We start from the raw sequence: 7,314 nt of genomic DNA on the forward strand, positions 1-7,314 counted from the left end.
GCTTCCGTCCTTGAAGGGAATAAGCTGCTTGTGAGAAGCCACTGGAGGCTGGAGCAGGGACAGCAGGTGTGGATGTGCTGGAAGAGCCACATCTGTTTGCAAATCTTCAAGAGGAGTGGGGTTGGGTTTTCCATTCTCCAACTATAGAGAAAAAACAAAAGACACTTCCTGTCAGCGAAGTCTTGCATTTCTAGCTCTGTTAACTTCTCTCTCGCAGAAAAAAAACAGCTTTTCAAGAACCTTTCCAAAGAGGCTGTGCCCAGGATTTGGCACTGGCATTTGAAAATGTTGGAAAAACTCATAAAGCCCACAGTTACTCTGTGGATTCTTTGTGGCTCTGTCCCTTCTTGTGTGTGTGTGTGCATGTGTGTGCATGTGTGTGTGTGTGTGCATGTGTGTGTGCGCATAAACTAAGTTGCTTCAGTTGTGTCTGACTCTTTAAGACTCCATGGACTATAGCCCACCAGGCTCCTCTGTCCATGGGATTCTCCAAGCAAAACACTGGAGTAGGCTGCCGCGCCCTCCTCCAGGAGATCTTCCTGATCCAGGGATCGAACCTACGTCTCTTACGTCTCCTTCATTGGCAGGCAGGTTCTTTACCACTAGCACCACCTGGGAAGCCCATACCTTCTCATACACAGGGCATATTCTTACCCCTCTCTGCCCTCCTCAGCAGCTGGGACATCCCTCTGCTCCCTCATTTACATCCTGGAGGAGGTGAAGTGTGGACTCTGGTCTGTCACTTCAGTGGAACACTTTAAACTCCTTGAAAAAGAATCTGATTAAAAAATGACAATTTCCCCACAGTGACTTCGTTTTCCACATTAATCCAGTGACTGGTTCATTCATCCAGCCAACAAGTTTTTGAGTTCTTGCTGTGTGCAATAAGGTCATCAGTCCTGGTGATTTGAAGATACAAGAGCCATGACCTGGATTAAAGCCCACTGTCCAGCAGAGGGGGCAGGGAAGGAAAGAGCTTGAAGACTGTGAGTGGAAAGGCTTATAATGCTCAGGGTGCTGGGGGACCAGCTTGAGAGTAGTAGGTAAGGGGAGGTCAAAGAAATGAAGGCCAAAAATAGCTTCTTGGAGGAGGTAACCCTCAATCTGAACTTTGAAGAACACAATGGAGTTAGCCAAATGGTTAAGACAGAAGGCCCAGCCTGTAGAAAGGTGCCGGAGTGAGGAGGAAGATGCCTCATGGGACAGCTGCACTGTGTGCAAGGGGCAGGGAGGAGACAAGACTGGGGAGCACCTGGAGCCCCCATGGCATAACCGCAGGGCCCACGAACCCCAACGAAAGATCCTGCATGAAGCAATAAAGATCCTGCGTGCCACAACTCAGACCCAAGGCAGCTAAAGAAATAAATAGATAATTTTTTTTTTAATTGAGGAGACATGCTGGCTTCTGTCATCCTTGCTGGTGTGTTAAGTCCCTCATTTTGGATCATTTTGGATCTCAGCCCTCAGAGGGTCTGCATAGAGCCCTGCCTGTGGGTCTCTTTGCAGCCCTGTAGTCCATCTGGACATAGCTCTATAGGTTTGGGAGCTCTTCCTCTCAATGCCGATGATTGCTGTCTATTTCACGTTCCCCAGTGCAGTTGCACATCCATGCACACACACACGCAGCAAACTGGGAACAGGCCATAATTCAACGTCCACAGTAACTCATCCAAACCTGCCCTCCATATCGACTGGGGCAGAGAGGAGACGACCTCAGGCCTGGTGCCTCCTGGCTTACATGTCTTGTCTCTATTCACAGCACAGAGGAAGGTCTCACCCACCAGCACTTCAGGGCATCCTCTTGGCTGGTAGGGAGCACCCCTCAGACACCCTCCTCTCTTATCCACTTCAGAACGTGTGTCTTCAGTTCCCTTCTCATGCTGGCCACTCTCCACCACCTCACCTCTGACACAAAAACTGAGCAACATCTTGACCAGCTGGGACTCAGAGCCTCCCTGGCTCAGAGGTGGATGAGCCCTTTTGTCTTCAGCCAGTTAAAGAGAGAAGGGAGCTTCAGGTTTAACAGCTGTTCAGGGGTTACTGAAGATAATCACTTCCTATCTATTCCTGGCTCCATTTTTCTTGATTTTTCCTTTGGCGATCCCCTGCTACCTGCGGAGGGAAAAAATCACACATCTTATACCAGGAATGTGAGATTCCTGCCAAAGGCATTGTAGACTGTCAATGAGAATGTGAATCCACTCTGCTTGAGTAACTCTCAACTTAGTGAATTTTTTCCTTCTACTCATCTTTTTTTTTTTTTTTAATGATATCCCCTTCCATTCATTTCATTCCAACAGAAGAGTCCAGTGACTCTTCCCTAATTCCTCCTGATTGCAAGGCAGAAGGATTGACCAGCTACCAAACGATATTAATAGTCCCAAGACATTCCACGTGTTAATACCTACTGGGCTTAACCACTGGGCTCGACTTTGTACGTACATAATCAGCACCTAGCTCGTGCTAGGCACCCACTAACTGATTTGTATATTTTTCAATGAGTGAATAAATGAATCAATGATCCTTAACATCTCATAATTAACCTGAAAATTAAATAAGATTATTAATATTTTCACTTTATAGATAAGAAGGCTAAGGCTCAGAAAGGTGAAGTTACTCACAGTCATTTAGGTGACAAATGGTAAAGATTTTGGTTTCTAATGCAGGTCTTTCTGATCGCACAGGTCATGCTCTCCCAGAAATCATGATGTTGTTCACCTCCTGACTCACTAAATATAGTTCATGTCAATGATAAGTAACTTTTGCAAGGATACCTTTCGTGATGGTCTTAGTGCCAGGTAATGAGGCTGTGGATTTGGGTAGCTCTTCATGACTCAGTTTATCCTTTCTTAATTACCTCCCTACCTAGGGTCATCTCCTCTGTCCACACCCTGTGCAGGAGTGTCCATACTCCTTTCACTCAATCATTCATTTATTCATCCCCCAGACATTCTGGAAGTGTCTACTATATGTTAGATGCTAGAGATAAAAAGATTACTTCAACAGCCCCTCACTTCAGGCATCCTAGAATTCATCACAGTGTATTAGTTGCCTGTGTGACTGTCTTAAAGGACAAAGACAGAGTCTTAGGAGTATTTTTGTTTCCAGCTCCTGACAAAAGGCCTGACTGATGATAGGCCCTCAGTAAATGTTTGTTAAATTGGATTGAAATGGTGTCTAGTGTAACGATGGGTGCTGGTTATAAATCTGTGTTTCATGGGCCACAGACACGCTTTGGGGGGCATGGGTATTAGCTAATTCTTTCAGATCTTTGAACTGTAACTTAAAAAAATGGCATAATTACATTAATATAGGGAATTTCTAGAGGAGTTAGAGTCATCATTTTTCCCTCACAATAAGAAGTAATTGTGGTCATTCCTTATGCAAGAGGCCAGCATGAACTCATTTTATTTTCTTCATTATTTTCTTTATATTGCAGAACATGCAGTACAAACTTAAGGAATTGCAAAAGGGTATGATATGAAAAGTGAGTCTCTGTCCCCTGGTTTCAGTCACCTACGTTCTCACCCCTAGAATGAATAGCTGTCCCTGGTTTTCTTGCTTCCAGAGATATTCTGTGCATGCACAAGTGTATACATGCGTGCTGCGTGTGTGCTCGGTCGCTTAGTCACGTCCAGCTCTTTGCAACTCTCTGGACTGTAGCACGCCAGGCTCCTCTGTCCTTGGGATTTTTCAGGCAAGAACACTGGAGTGGGCTTCCATTATTCCAGGGATCTTCCCACGCAGGGATCAAACCCGTGTCTCCCGCGTCCCCAGCTTTGCAGGAGGATTCTTTACCTGCTGAGCCACATACGTGCGGGCTTACATGTGTGCCTATGTCCACTTGCCTCTGCATCCCTAGAAGGTAGTGTATATACAGTGTTCTATACTTTTCTCTGTTTATTTAATGCTAAGTCCTGAAGACCTTTTAATGTTATCCTGTAGGTAATATTCTCAAGTTTAAATGGCTACTTACTGTTCTGTTATGTGGATTGTACCATATTTTAAACAGTCTCCCATGAAGGCATGTTTAGGCTACTTCCTTTTTATTACTAAAATGTTACAGTGAATGTCATTATGCCTGCTAAGTTGCTTCAGTCATGTCTGACTCTTTGTGATCCGACGTTCGGTAGCCTGCCAGGCTCCTCTGTCCATTCTCCAGGCAGGAATACTGGAGTGGGTTGCCATGCCCTCCTCCAAGGGGTCTTCCCGACCCAGGGATGCAACCCAAGTCGTATATCTCCTGCATTGTCAGGTGGATTCTTTACCACTAGCACCACCTGAGAAGCCCAAATGTTATTATACATATATCATTTTACATATCTACCATAAAACTGAAAGATAAATGCTTAAAAGTGAAATTTAAATAAATTTTTACTTAATTTAAATAATTAATAAATTTTAACTTGAAAAATAAAATAAATTTCTAGAAGTGGATTCCTAGAAAGGCTGGCTCAAAGGATATATGCATTTTAAGACAGACATTATAAAATTGCTCTTTACAGAAGCTGGGCCAATTTGCACTCCTACTGTCAAGATGGATTATTAAATATTTTGATCTGTTTTAATTCATTTCATTGGAATCATAATGTTCATGTCTATTATAATGAAATCTTCTTTATTTTTTAGTAATCTAGTTTAATATTAAATCAAACTTCTCATGATGTCAAAGGTACTACAACCAAAAATTTTTTGTTCATCTTGAACTGCTATTTATCTAAGGCTCAGATGATTAAAAAAAAAAAAAAATAGCCTGCAATGTGGGAGACCCAGGTTCAGTCCCTGGGTTGGAAAGATCCCTTAGAGAAGAAAATAGCAACCCACTCCAGTATTCTTGCCTGGAGAATTTCATGGACAGAGGAGCCTGGCAAACTACAGACCATGGATTTGCAAAGAGTAGGATATGACTGAATGACTAACACAAAAATACATTTAGTTGTATTAATTACATTTTATATCACTGCTCATCCTCAGATGAATTTGAGGAGGTTTAATATGAAACAATGATGAAGAAAGAGAGAGAGAGGAGATGGGGAATTTTTTAAAATCATGAGAAAGAAATAAATATAGGCAAAATGATAAGACAAAAAAAGAGGGAAGTTTAGTATAACAAAATGCATATCTTCAGGCCCCCAAATTTATTAATTTTGGGACGCAATTTTGGTCCTAAGCTTCCTGGAGGTCAAAACAAAAAAGGATAATGTAATCAGTTAACAAATATACATTATTCATAAGGAAAAATAATACTTGAGAAAAATCTATAGTGTTTGTCTTTTAAGTCTAAAAGAAATTCACGTGGCTTATCACAAGACTCCAGACAGCACAATAGATAACGTTGTCTGTGTGGGAATAGAACTACTACTTTGACAGCCCAGAACGCTTTCCTCGGGCCCATTGTCTGCTAAGATCACCCGGTTTCTTCTGGGCTCCAGCTCCCCGACTCTCCGTGGTCCTGGCGGGCATCAGTACGCAGGCCTGTCTTTCCCATCGTGAATACTGTCACACGATAAACTGCACCAGAAACACAGAGGAGTAAGAGCAATGCTTTAGCTCACGGGTCTGCAAGTGGATGGTTTAGTCTGGGCTCAGCCGAGCGGCACCCCTGGTCTTGGCTGGTTTCTCTCACAAACCTGGGGGTCACCTGGCTGTTGTAGTGGCTATAGGGGCATCTCGGCTCTGCTCCACTCCTCTCAGCCTTCAGCACGCCCACCCACACGTTCTCATACCGTGGCAGATCCTCCGGCATGGAAGCAGAAGTGTGCAAGTGACTTTTCAAAGCTCACCCTGCATCAGCTCCGTTAACATCCCCTGAGCCAGGGACTTCCCTGGTGGTCCAGCGGTTAAAACTCCAAGGTCCCATTGCAGGGGGCCCTGGGTCCAATCCCTTGTTGGGGAACTAGATCCCCCACGCTAATCCCCTAACTTGTGTGCTATAACTGAGACCCGGGGCAGCCAAAAAAAAAAAAAAAAACCACCACATCCCATTGGCCAAAGCAGTCACGCGGTCAAAATCAGAATCAAGGGATGGAGAATTACAGAATATGGGAAGAACGGAAAAGTCTCATGACAATGGATCTAGATACAGGGAATGGTGCAGAATTAGGGCCACTGATGCTACAATCTACCACAGGAAGCGAGTGACAGCCTTGACCAGATGATGGGCAAACCCAAGAGCTCCTCACTGAGTCCAGCAAAGCACTGATACATAAATCTTGCGAGGAAGAAGTTAACATTTCCACCGGGCTGCTCAGGCTGAGGCTTCAGGCAGCCATGTTCCCCATGCTTAAGAAGGCTTGCTTGCTGCAGGAGGGAATGAGACCAGCATTCAAAACTTAGGGTTTGCAGATCCCTCCAGAAGCTAAACCAGTCCTCTGAGCTGACCCATTGACCCATGAGCTGTATCAGATGGTACTCAAGAACAAAGATCTTGGATCCAGCCTGCCTGGGCCCCAGGTCCCAGTCCTATCATTGAAGAACCCTGTGACTTGGAGGCAGGATGCTTCATTTCCTTGTACCTCAGTTTCTTTGTCTCTAGAACAAGGATAATAATACCCTTACCTGTGGTGAAGACTGAGGGTGCTAATATATGAAATGACTTAGAGTGGTTCCCGGCACATAAATGTACCTAGTCATTTTTGGTTAAGGTTAGTTGGCTTTGTCTTTCTGTCATTCTCAATAGAAAGATTCCTGGCCCGCAGAGTGACTTTCATGGGTGGAGTCTCAGTTGGATCTGAAGGAGAGACAAGACTACCTCATATAACAGAGCCTCTGTGTGTTTAATCAGTCAGTGGTGTCCGATTGTTTGTGACCCTATAGACTATAGCCTGCCAGGCTCTTCTGTCCATGGAATTCTCCAGGCAAGAATACTGGAGTGGGTTGCCATTTCCTTCTTCAGAGGATCTTCCCCATCCAGGGATCAAACCCACGTCTCCTGTGTCTCCTGCATTGCAGGAGGATTCTTTACCTGCTGAGCCATCAGGGAAGTCCAACAGAGTAACTCCACCCAAAACCATTGACCTGCCTCCCAACTGCCAAGCCTATAAACCAAGAAAAACCAAACTCAATACTGTAAGCTAGGATTAGCCTCAGCCGTGACTGGCCCAGGGAGTGTGTCATCTGTAGAGTCATTGTAATGAGAAGACTTTGCACTTGAAGGTCGTGTTCATGGGCATCAAATCCCCCAACCTGTACCATGACCCCCACCCAATCCCAGATGTGGGTGAGGTGTGCTGGGGCTGGGACTTGCTGGACTGGGCCAGAATGCTGCATGGGCTCACGGATCAGTGTGGATAACTGGCTTCTAGAAGCTTTCTG

The sequence above is a fragment of the Budorcas taxicolor genome, chromosome 23, assembly GCF_023091745.1.
Source record: "Budorcas taxicolor isolate Tak-1 chromosome 23, Takin1.1, whole genome shotgun sequence".
NCBI classification, from domain to species: domain Eukaryota; kingdom Metazoa; phylum Chordata; class Mammalia; order Artiodactyla; family Bovidae; genus Budorcas; species Budorcas taxicolor.